Below are 13,403 nucleotides of genomic sequence, written 5' to 3' on the forward strand. Positions count from 1 at the left end.
TACCTCGAGTTAAGAGCTTAATTTGTTCTGGAGGTCCGTTCTTAACCTGAAACTGTTCTTAACCTGAGGTACCACTTTAGCTAATGGGGCCTCCTGCTGTCACCGCGCCGCCACTGCACGATTTCTGTTCTCATCCTGAAGCAAAGTTCTTAACCCGAGGTACTATTTCTGGGTTAGCAGAGTCTGTAACCTGAAGGGTCAGTAACCTGAAGCGTCTGTAACCCGAGGTACCACTGTATAAGGTAACACAAAAGTGTTGCTTTCTGCTGTGCCATGGATGTCTTACTACAATCTTTCCCATTTTAGTCACCTGAAATCTTCTTTTAGCATATCTGTCGTGAGTGGCCTCATAGGCTGTGTTTTGCCAGCGTTAGCGGCTGGGGCTGATGGGAGTTGTAGTCCAAAACATCTGGAGGCTACCAGATTGGTGGAGGCTGCTTTATAGGCTGATATTTCACTCTTTTGATTAATTTCATTAAAAAATGTTGGCCAGAGCTTACACTGGATTAGCAACCATTAGCATCTCATCACTGCATACTGTACAATTATCTGTTCCATTTTTTTAATTGATTAATTATAAGCCACTGTTATGATATTATTCTGAAATGTATTTGGTGACAGATGTTCACTAAAAAGGGGACATGGCAATAGGAAAAATACGTATGTTTTCCTCTCTTTTGAGAGTTTAAACATTTTAAAGTATAATTTATGCGCTTGCCCAAGAGAATTGTACAAATTCTTGCACTATCTCTGGGAAGAGAGCTTTAAGGATTCTCTGCTTTGTCAAAGTCTTGAACGTGTTCTTTTATTTCCTTCTTTAATTATCATCTCTCTCTGTATCTAATACTATCTCTAAATTTCCTGCACTTTAGCTGTTAACTGACTATTAGCTTGTGCTGCTAAATTTACTGGAAGAAACAGGAATGTCACAATAGCAACAGTTTTGTTCACAGTCTAAAATGGGCAAACAAGGAAGGGATGAAGACTAAAAGCTTGGAGGGCAGGCTGGCTAGTGCCAAATAGCAAGGCAAGGTCCTGATTTTCAGGACCTTGGAAAGCTCTCGTTCAAGAGATATGTTGCCTCAGAGTCACCTAGGACTGACACAGAACACCCTACTTGTGCAGAGTTTCTGTGTTTCTGAAGCAGTTTTGCTCCTTTTGGAGGATGTTGATTTAATGAATATGGCAGCTATTGTATGTGGCTCAGAGTTCCTTCTTTGGTGCTTATATTTTCTTTTTTCCATTTTAATGAGAGGCTCACTAATGAGCTTGATGGTTTCTGTTTAAATTAGCACATTTGGAAAGAGTGATCAAAATAATAAGTTGAGGCAATTGGACAAGCATAGTGCACTAAAATAATAGCTCTTTTGCAGAGAGAACTGAAGTGGACATCCTTTTAGCTAGTTTGCAGCTTATCACAGCTGGAGTTCCACTACTCAGTTCTGCCGTGTGGCCAGGTCTTCCCACCAGCCCACCAAGTTGCAGCTCCTGTTGTCCTTTCAATTGACTCTAATTAGGTATAAGCAAGTGCAAATAATTGCTGTGTCCGAAGCTAATTTAGTACTTGTGCTATATTTAATTTACAAGTGATGCTGGACTTTGACTGAAAGACTAATGGAGATCCCTCCATCGACTTCAGAGTATTTTGAAGAGGGTCCCTTGGTAAATAGAGACTGAATTCAGGAAGGCAAGAGTCTCTTTATTTTGAAGGGTTTCAGGTGGTTAAATAATTTGGCTCACCAGCTGTTTATTTTAAGCAAGCAGAATTTACAATGGCTGGCAAAACACTTGGATTATCAAATGATTTAAGGAGTTGGATATATGACTTATGAAGTGCTGTACATAATTAATCCTACAAGGGGGACTTTGAATTTACATTCAGTGGCTTCTAATCATTATGGCTATATTGTACCTGAACTGTCAGAGACATTGTTATGCCTTTGAACACCACTTGCTGGGAAAGGCAGATGGGCAGTGTACTGTGGCATCCATGTCCATCTTGCAGGCTTCCCAGAGGCATCTGATTGTCCACAGTGGATTTCTTCCACTGTGCAATTTGCAAGATAGCATACATCATTTCACGGTGTGCTTATGTAACTATTTTTGGTATGCTTCTTAATGTTTGTTTATATGCCAGCAGTCATTACTAAGCGTCTCTGAATGGACTCACGGCAAAGGCAGTGGCAGAGACAAGTAATATATACACATAAACCATTAATAGTGTTTTGTCTAAATAAAATGATTTTTATACAGTACTAAAATTAAATCATTATCACATACAGCGGTATCTCGGGTTACAGAGGCTTCAGGTTACAGACTCCGCTAACCCAGAAATAGTACCTCGGGTTAAGAACTTCGCTTCAGGATGAGAACAGAAATTGCGCAGCGGCGGCAGCAGGAGGCCCCATTAGCTAAAGTGGTGCTTCAGGTTAAGAACATTTTCAGGTTAAGAACGGACCTCCAGAACGAATTAAGTTCTTAACCCGAGGTACCACTGTAGTAACATATGAGCACCACCAAATTCTCAGCTGTAGTGAAACAATCTGATTCTTAAATTTGGTCTTGTTGGATTTAGCTGTGCCTTCTCCACTTCAGCCTCCAATGTAATCTTCAAATAAGTGCCAGAAAAATAATGACAGGCCCTTATAAAAACAAAAAAACCTATAAATATACAGAAACCTCTAAACCTGAGGCATATTATTATTTCAAATAATAGCTTCACCACCCAACTGTTTCCAAAGCTACCTAAATGCCCCACTGGGCCTGTGTTCTGTGAAGTAGCTGAAAAGGGTACTACATGGTAAGGTAAAAGGTAAAGGACCCCTGGTCGGTTAAATCCAGTCAAAGGTGACTATGGGGTGTGGCACTCATCTCACTTCAGGTTGAGGGAGCCGGTGTTTGTCCACAGACAGATTTCCAGGTCATGTGGCCAGCATGACTAAACTGCTTCGGGCGCAACGGGACATTGTGATGGAAGCCAGGGCACACAGAAATGCCAATTACCTTCCCGCCACAGCAGTACCTATTTATCTACTTGCACTGGTGTGCTTTCAAACTTCTAGGTTGGCAGGAGCTGGGGCAGAGCAACAGGAGCTCACTCTGTGACCCGGATTTGAACTGCTGACCTTCTGATTGGCAAGCTCAAGAGGCTTGGTGGTTTAAACCACAGCACCACCTATGTCCGGTGTACATGGAAACTAGGCACATTCACTTATCTTTAATTTTAATTTTATTGGTTTAGTCTGTTACCATTGTAAACTAAACATTCTTTTTGTCACACACATAATGTTGTTCTTCACTCTTGCTCTAAATACTTGTAGGCAGTATGGGGTTGAAGCCTTCTGAATTGTTAACATCCAAAGGACAAAATAGGAGCAAAACAAAACACAGAAAGTAATCTATTGGGTGCAGAAAATAGGGACCTTCCTTGGTAAGTAGGGAGAGTTGGAACCTATGGACTTAATGGAGCAGAAAATGCAATTCTGTCCATGATTCTAGAAGGCCAGTGAGGAATCTGGACACAAAAGGGCATATTATGCATCTTTAACTAATGTAAACTTTGCACAGCATTGGGTGGGAGAAATGCTCTTAAAATGAATTTGTTGTTGCCGTGAATTGAGGCACATGGGGTGCAATCCTATGTATGTCAGCTCAGAGGTAAGTCCTGCTGTCTAATAGACCATGCTCCCAGGTAAGTGTGTATTAGGCTGCAATCCAGTATTGTCTGGGAATAAGTCTCAATGACTTGCCGATCAGAAGGTTGGCAGTTCAAATCCCCGTGACGGGGTGAGCTCCCGTTGCTCGGTCCCTGCTCCTGCCCACCTAGCAGTTCGAAAGCACACCAGTGCAAGTAGATAAATAGGTACCGCTCCAGCAGGAAGGTAAACAGCATTTCCGTGCGCTGCTCTGGTTTGCCAGAAGCGGCTTAGTCATGCTGGCCACATGACCCGGAAGCTGTACGCCGGCTCCCTCGGCCAATAAAGCGAGATGAGCGCCGCAACCCCAGAGTCGGTCACGACTGGACCTAATGGTCAGGGGCCCCTTTACCCTTTACCTAAGTCTCAATGAACTCAGTGGGCTTATTTCTGTGTAGACATGTATAGGATTGCAACTGTAAGTGTATGAGGCAGGCACCATTTCAAGTTACCGAAATAACTGTGTTTTTTTAATGGATATATTTTGTATCTTGCCACGTTAGGAACTGGATGTTCATTTACTTCTCTCCCCGCACCCACTGTGTATTTCTCCACGAATTAATTAAAAGATCTAGCCAGGACTGCTCTGACAGCTGTCTTGCTCTTCCACTTTCCAGCAGTTTGATTAATCTGTGACACTCCAGATGCAAAAGTCGAGTGTGTCAACACACGCTTTGCTCTTATCTTAAAGTCCATTTAAATCATGACTGCTCTTCTGTTTTTAATCAAAGAGAAACGCCTTAAGAAAGAAATCTATTACCAGGAATTAGCAAGGATGTTGACTGGGCACCCTGCAGACGAGGCTAACAGGAATATATTGTAGAACCAGAATTGGAGCATGCAACCAATTGAATGGGTGTGACTTCAGATATATATTAATTATAAAGGAAAGATGTGAGGGTGCACTTTTAGCCTCTTCCTTTCCTCCAGATGATACTAATACATCATTCCTGTATCTGAAATTCATATGTGACACCTACACAATAACCCCTTTTGAGGCAAGGTGCTTGAGAGGGTGGTTGCAGTTCAGCTCCAGGTACTTTTGGAGGAAACCAATAATCTGGACCCATTCCAGTCTGGGTTCAGGTCTGGCTTTGGTACAGAATCAGCTCTTGTCATGCTCCTTGAGGGATAGAAATGGGGAGTGTGACCCCCTGCTCCCATTGGAGCTGTCAGTGGATTTTGACATCATTGACTCTGGTGTACTGCTGGACTATTTTTGTGGGCTGGGAGCCGAAGGCAGTTTTTACAATGGTTTCACTCCTACCGGCATAGATGATCTTAGAGAACAGAACTGGGGTGTCTACACCCTGGCAACTCAGTTGTGGGTTACCACAAGGCATTGTTTCGTTCCCATTCTTATTAAACATCTATATGAAGCCATTGAGAACAGTCATCAGGAAGTCTTCGGTGTCTTCGGTATACTAACACCTGGTTCTATTTCTCCATTAAATCTGAGACAGAAGAGGCTGTGCGGAAGCTGAAGCTGAAGGTAGGCTAGGTGTGGATCAGTAGACAGAAGCTGAATCCTGCTAAGACAAAGGTACTGTAGGTGAATGGTTCCCCGGTCTGAGAATTGGGAGTGTTGCCTAGATTCTGCTGTCCACAAAGGTGAGTGTGGTTTCTTGATAAACATGCAGAAATTAGGATCCTATCAGTTAAAAGCTAGAGGCAGGCATTAATTTGATCGGTCACTTCAGAGGACTAAGGAGATATCAGGTGCAACTATTGTTATTGTTGTTTAGTTGTTTAGTCATGTCCAACTCTTCATGACCCCATGGACCAGAGCATGCCAGGCACTCCTGTCTTCCACTGCCTCCCACAGCTTGGTCAAACTCATGCTGGTAGCTTCAAGAACACTGTTCAGCCATCTTGTCCTCTGTCGTCCCCTTCTCCTTGGGCCCTCAATCTTTCCCAGCATCAGGGTCTTTTCCAGGGAGTCTTCTCTTCTCACGAGGTGGCCAAAGTATTGGAGCCTCAGCTTCAGGATCTGTCCTTCCAGTGAGCACTCAGGGCTGATTTCCTTCAGAATGAATAGGTTTGATCTTCTTGCAGTCCATAGGGACATAAACCTGTGCCAGACAACTAGGCAGAGACTGGAGGAATGTTAAGGAGTTTGTTCTTCCTTGTAGTCCATACAATGGGGCCAATGCTGTGATTTGTCAAGGATACATTCATCTTTCTGTCTTATGTGTTTGTAGATGCTAAATTGGTCTGGAGTATTACAGCAGCACTATAAGGTAGGTTTGAGTTAAAATGACATGCTTTCCCATAGAGCTTTATGATGCGGCTGCTTCAGCCAGCAGACTCCAATGGAAGCAACCATTACCTTGTGTCTGATCAACAGGTATGTCTAGCTTTGGAGCATGATACTTGACCCAGAAGGGGAGACCTGCATGGAGATGAGCAAATCCATAATCATTCACTTCCTAATTGCTGAGGACAAACTAGAAAGGTGATATTGCTCTTTTTGGAATGCCCTCTGGCAATGTTTTGACGAGTCTTACATTTTGTTGCTGCTATGGTTAAACAGTTGGGAGTCAGAAATCCTCGCTGATCTTCTGCAAGTCACCCAGAGGTCTATCAGTACATCTCGATCTACTTTCTGCACTCCCAATGCAAACACAATCCCCAGGATTGCCTTACACGTGACTGTAGAGTCTCCATGTGCCCTGGAGGGAGGGGATGCTAGAAAATTAGAGCGAGGAGCGATGTTTGATGTCCTGCTCTTTAAGGGATTAATAATCTTTTGGCATCGGGGAATAGGCCAAAAATCTTCCCTTGCAAAATAATGAGCAGAGAAACATTTACTGATTAGTTTAATTCCAGATAATCCTATCTGATGAGCATATATCAAGAGATCCTTTAACTGATTTACTGTCAAAAGGCTCAGTCCAGAGCATGCTCTACTTGTGTTCTTCTTTGCCCCCACCTCCTCCCTCTTGCAAGAAAGAAAGTGTGCAAATCATGGGAGAACGCAGTGCGGAAGTGCAAAAGCCATGTCCGTGCAAAGCGAAGCCCAGGAGCAAAAAAGTACACTGACAAAGGGTTCAGAGTAGAAGATGCGTAGAAAATACGCAAGCTAGAGCACGCAACAGGCACATATTCCTGCAAAATCCCCAGGTACACTGCAGAAAGCCCGTCTTTATGTCTAGCTGGTAGTTTTTGTCTGCTTCTGTGTGAGTAATCACATCTCTCTCTCTAAAGTGCAGGAGATTTAAAACTCTTATTTCCTCTCCTCTGTCTATCGGCTTTCTCTCGCTTTTGAGCTTTTATGTTTCATAAACTGATTAGGAGCAATTATATATGCTTTATCCCTAAACTTTCCAAATGACTTGGCCATATGCATATTTAAGGCTTCCTCATCCCCGCCAGGAGCTCAGCCTTTAACGTAAAACTGCTGAAATTAAGCTGATTCTGGTGCCACGTCAAAAAAAAAGGGTGGGGGGAGGGGCGGGGCGGGGGAAATTAGGGGTTTATCCATTAATATCTAGTCGGACAGGAAATTTGTTGTGGGTGGTGGTCGGATTACTGCTTCTCTAATTACTACATCAGATTTGCTCCCCCGCACTACCAGTGAAAGTCTTCCTCCCCACCCCACCTCAGTATTTTTACTGTGTTTACAGTTTTAAGCAGGTTTTAATAATAACAAAGAAAAAAAGAGTACAAATAAATAATGCAATTGTCGTTACTTGGAGATCATAAATAAAATAAATGTAAAACTCGCAAAGTCAGTACCAAGACGTGCCATCAGTAAAAGATTTTGCAGCTTGTGACTACATAGTAACAGACAGTAATTCCAAAAATAAAGTACAGATGACAAGCTAGAATTTTACTAAATCCAGACATTTGCCTAAACCAGTGGGACTTGGTGTCCTTCAACTGCTACATTCACATCAGGGCCAGCCCAATACATTTTGGCACCTGAGGTGGACCCCAAAATTGGGGGGGGGGGGTAGTCCTCCCCACTGGGGAAGTAGAGGTGAAGGAAGATCTACATCAAGGACAAGTTGGGGGAAGGAAGGTTGACATTGGGATCTGCTGCCTCAGTGAATTCTGCCACCAGAGGCACTCACCTCACCTTGTCCCATGTGTGGGCCGGCCCTGATTCATACAGAAAATAAAATCAAACCTAATGACAATAAAGCAATATTGGGCACTTTGGCCTCTGGATACTTTTAACTTACACAAAATAATTTCAAGGAAGGCAAATTGCCAAGTCTTGGTATACCAACAATCCAAATTATCAAGACTGAAAATCTTCCAAAACTTTGCAACTGTAGCCTGTTTTGTCGTAAGGAGATGTGAAACAGGTTCTCTGTTCTTCAAATCCTGATCAGTTTTCACAAATAAATTTGAAAGTGTCAGATACGGGGAAGAGTGGACTGTTTACTCAGTTATTTATTTATTTATTTTATTTCATAAAATTAAACACCATTTGATTGAAAACACACACACACCCTCAATGTGGTTTACAAAAGGAGTGAAGCAAAATTATTGGTAAAAACGGTTTAAAACAGCTATTTAAAACATTTTATTAAAAATTAAAGGCAGTGATAAACTAAAAACAGTAATCAACTTTCTACATATCTGGATAGGCTTGTATATATAAAAAAATTGTTATGTTTTAGGTGCCTAAAAGAATACAGTGAAGGTGCCAGCCTGATGCCAGTAGGGAGTTCCAAACTGTAGGTACTGCCACACCATAAGATCAATTTCTTACAAATATGGAACGGGTGTTATGTGATACCTGTAACAGTGGCACAGATCTAAGCAGTTGAGTGGGCATTTATGTTCTCAATGAGATTTCCTCAAATACTTTCTCCCAAAACCCCTGGGAAACCCAGCCAGATGGGTGGGGTATAAATTATTATTATTAGTATTAGTAGTAGTAGTAGTAATTTTGGGACAATTCCGCCACATTTCAAAAAAAGTTTCATTTTCCTGGCACTCCCCCTCCAGTATAATGGATGGCGCTCTGGTGTATAAAAGAGAAAGATTGTGACATTTAATATCAGCCATGTTCTATTTCTAATGAGAGTTCTCTAGGATGCCCCCGTCTTCTTCCCACTAAGGCCTATGATTCTGGTTTAAATTAAAAGTGGCCTTTAACAAAATGTTGTACAGCAGTGAAACCAGCTCCTTTATACTCTCTGAAGAGTCAACAATAATTCTCTCGACTGGGGTTAACTGTCTAGTGACATCTTTTTAAACTGATCGGCAGGGAAGAAATGCTCTTAATTGACAACTTAAAAGCCCGTGAAGGGGTTTATCCCCCAAACAAGTTTTCATTGCCACAATGGTTAAGGGAGTGCCTTATTTATAAAAATCCAGCAAGAGGAACAATTTACAAGTTTGCCAGGATCATTGTTATATATCCTGCTTTTGTTTTTTGAAGGGTGGGTAATGTTACAGTGATAAGCAGAGACATTTCTGGTGCTAGAATCGCCACCCAAATGTTAAATAACTTAGGAATAGAATTCATGTTTCCAAAAATGTTTAGTATTTAGTAAGGCACTATGTGTCTCAAGGTTCTCCATTGTTACCCGCTGTAGCCAAAGGAGCTTTTTCCCAAATCAGTGTGCATAGGATTTCAACTATCAATTATAATACACAAATTAATCTCTTATAGGTACACTAAACTCAGTATTGTTAATATGAACTAAAATTCCTAAGCATATCCTTTCAACCTTCCACGTCTTTAAAAAAGAGAACCCCCTACTTTATTTACTTAAATTAAGAACAATTTTTAACATGCTAATATTTTCATTATTCATGTATTCATGTTCTGAATACAACTACTGTTCCAAAATGCATTCAACTTTTAATGTAATTCTTAACTTTAATTTTTGTTCCCTGCTTTCCAACTAGTAGATCAGTCACCTAAAGATTTCAGTGGTTCAATGGGACCAATTTTGATCTACAGACCATGTTGTGCAGCACACAGGTTAAATTTGGGAATTGTTTTGTGTGTAATATACTAGGGATTTTGATTTGTGTGTAATATACTAGGGATTGAAAAGGTTAAATATGGTAATAAAGATTTACTTTCCTTTGAACAAATAAGGGTAGTTATTTATTGTTTGAAATGGTCAGGTAGCTTCATAGTTTAATTTATCTATTTAAGATAGAAAAAATTTGAGATGCTGGTAATCTGCAGATATATTAAATATAATCAGTAATTTAAATCAAAGGCAGATGAATCAAACAAAATTCTGTAGTTAGATGACAGCTGTTATAAAATGTCTTTACACATCAGTGTGTGTGTGTGTGTGTGTGCTTTTAACAGTGTTACCTGTCTTGAGACCATGGAACAATATAGGCTACAAATCTCAGGCATGAATCATGTTTCTATTCTGTAGTCATCAATATCTTGCTGTTCCAAACAGTGCAATCCTATATATATCTCCCAATAAGTTCAATGGAACTCACTCTTTGATAGGTGGATACAAAGCAGCCAATGTAGCTTCTTAAAAATCTACAGCTATTTCCCTTTTCCTGGTTTGGGTTAAGCAGAGCTGCTAGCAAAATTACCAGCAGCCCTAATAGCATTGTCATTAATGAGTCAGTCTGAAACTACTAACTCCTTCTTTTCTTTTCTTTTCCTTCACACCTGACTAATTCAAAACGAGATTCCAGCTTTTTCTTATAAACCAAGAATAATAATGATCAAAAAGCAATCGTCAAAAGCAAAACCATAAAACCCAAGCCATTCACATCACAATTACCCTAAATGAAAGTTATTGTTTTGCTAATCCCAGGAACAGCTTGCAAGGGGAGATTTGGGTCTTTCTTTAATAATGTAAAGTTAATACGCAGTCCTCTTGTAATTATCTTTATCAGAAGACCCCTGTTTAATCTGCATGTTTAGCAGAAAAGGACCAAATCAAAAAGTGATCTGCTTTAGAGCACTTGATGTAAGCTGTTTGTAAATCGTTTGCATAAACAGATGAAGCGGGGAAATGCAATCCAGGTGCAAGAAATGGAATCAGAGGTACAAATAGCTGCAGTCTCCCCTCTCCCGCTTTCCTGTTTTTGTTTGGTAACACGTGGCTCGTGGTTAAACGCAACAACTCTCTTAATTTAAAAGAGAGAGCCTGAAATCTAGCAGATTTTAGCTTTGCTGGTGGATTTGACGGATGCTAAAAATAAAGTTGACCTGGAATCACAGCTTGAATTTGGCCAAGCCTGATGCCAGTGTCCAAAAGACACACTGAAGAGCTGGCAAGCTGGCTTTGTTGGTCAGCCAAATAACAAACCACCCAGAAACAGTGTGGAATTTGCAGTTTTCCTTTCTTTCCTTAAGAATGCATTTTAGTTAGGATATATTTCTCTTGTGATCACTGCTAATGCAGAATAGAAACTGGGAGGGAAGAAAGCCAGTTCTAAACCAATTGTACATGCTAACCAATGTAGGTTTTATGGTGGAATTTCAAACATGGAGTGTGTTCCTGAGAGCTACCCTACAATCTCCCCTGATACAACACAGATTTGGAGCAAGTTGCTCTCAGGTGTCCCCTCCCCTCCCAGTAATTGCCAAAATAAACAATAAATGAGGTGTGTGTGTGAGAGAGAGAGGGGGGGGAGAGGGAGAGGGGGGGGAGGGGGGTTTGTGTGTGTCAGTTTTTCTCTTTTTTCCTGCTCACATGTGAAGTGGAAGTTTCTATTCCGTATCAATAATTTTGAGTGAGGGGCTAAAGGGTAGCAATTATTCCAGATTAATTCTTACAGAATAGATTGCTGCAATCCTAGGACTATCATTTACAGAATAGGGCGCATTGAAAGGAGGGTAAAGGGAGGCTTGCTCCCAAGAAGTGCTGGATGTTTTTGGGAAGTTTAAATCATAAACTGGAAATTAAGATAAGGCTACAATCTTAGACATGTTTATTTGAAAGTTAACTTTAAAAAGATCAGTGGGATTTGCTGGAGATTGGGTGTGGGAGAATTCATGTCATAGGGTCCATTATTTCTCTTTCAGATATTTGAAATGTGGGACAAGCCTTGGCCCCTCCACAGAAATACACTTGCCTCACCCCACAGCTTCCACCTGCCCCCAGTGCTGCCCATGCTATCAATTGTAGATGGACTGAGAAGCAACTCCCTCTTCCCTTTGGTATAATCGCAAAAGCAGCTTGTAGAGTGCAGCAGCTAAGAGTCATTTGTACACCTGACACTGATTCCTGCCCCCCTCCCCAAAAACAAAATTCCATTTCCCATTTCTTTTTGTGCAGCTTACTAATGGAACACCAAAACACCAGTGAACAGACAGCAATATATTGTCTAAGATCCTAAGCGAAAAGGACAATGTGTCTGTGAGCACATGTGCCAGTGAAGAGCTTTCCTTCTAGGCAACCTTCCAGGGGCCATATGCCAATAGTGAGTGGGGATCAGAGGCACAAATAGGTGGAGCAACAAATGTATATTTTACCTATGTGCAGTAGGCTAGTTTCTACACATGTTGCTCACAGACCCTAGTCTTTAGCTAGGCTAGCAGGAGGCACAACTAGAGTTCAAGGACACATTTCATGCTCATGGAGGGTGTGAAGCAAGCCAGTAAGGGGTACAGCCTGGAGAAAAAGAATGTCATTAGGGAGAGTACCCAGACTGAGAGGCTTGGAGGGCTGCATTTGGGGGGGCAGGGGGATTGATATGAAGAGAGGCAGACTCCTTGGTTTTCTCCATCTGTGTTGCTTTGTTTGCCCCCATCCCATTGTTTACCATCTTGTCTGATGAAGAACTATGGAGAACTCAAAAGCTTACACATTGCTTTGTGATAGTTGAAGGTAAAGGTAAAGGGACCCCTGACCATTAGGTCCAGTCGTGGCTGACTCTGGGGTTGCGGCGCTCATCTCACTTTATTGGCCGAGGCAGCCAGCGTACAGCTTCCGGGTCATGTGGCCAGCATGACTAAGCCGCTTCTGGCGAACCAGAGCAGCACACGGAAACGCTGTTTACCTTCCCGCCAGAGTGGTACCTATTTATCAACTTGCACTTTGACATGCTTTTGAACTGCTAGGTTGGCAGGAGCAGGAACCGAGCAATGGGAGTTCACCCCGTTGCAGGGATTCGAACCGCCGACCTTCTGATCAGCAAGTCCTAGGCTCTGTGGTCTAACCCACAGCGCCACCCGCATCTTGTGATAGTTTAGTTGTCCTATTAAAGGTATTGTCTTAATATGGATTTTGGCATTCATGCAACAAATAACCTTGCTCATGGGACCTGTCCAGGGTTCTGAAGGATTTGTTTCTGATTGCATGTGCTTTCTAATTTTGTCCCCCGTCCTTAAGAGTCCTTATAGTTGTAACTTTCCTGCCTGTCAGTCCCCTGCTCTGTGAGTCTACCATAAACTCCTGCCTAACTTTCTTCCTTCAACCTCCCATGGACTCATCCTTGCCTTAATTGGAAAAGGGTTTTTCCCTGTCTGGGGAGAAGACAATGATACCTCTATTGGAAGATGCCATAGTTCAGTGGCAGAGCACATGCTTCCCATGCAAAAGGCCTCAGGCTCAATCTCTGGCATTTCCAGCTAAAAGGCTCAAGTTGTGGGTAATGAGAAAGCCTGAGAGCTGCTGCCAGCCAGAGTACAGAATTTGGGGCTAGAATGATGAACAAATGGCTTGAACTTCTGTAAGGCAGCTTTGCAGATACAGTCTGGCTGCCATGGCTTACAATATATATTACTTCTAATGGGATGTTTTGTAAAGCATG

Source organism: Podarcis filfolensis (genome assembly GCF_964270895.1).
Source record: "Podarcis filfolensis genome assembly, chromosome: 3".
Lineage (NCBI taxonomy): Eukaryota > Metazoa > Chordata > Lepidosauria > Squamata > Lacertidae > Podarcis > Podarcis filfolensis.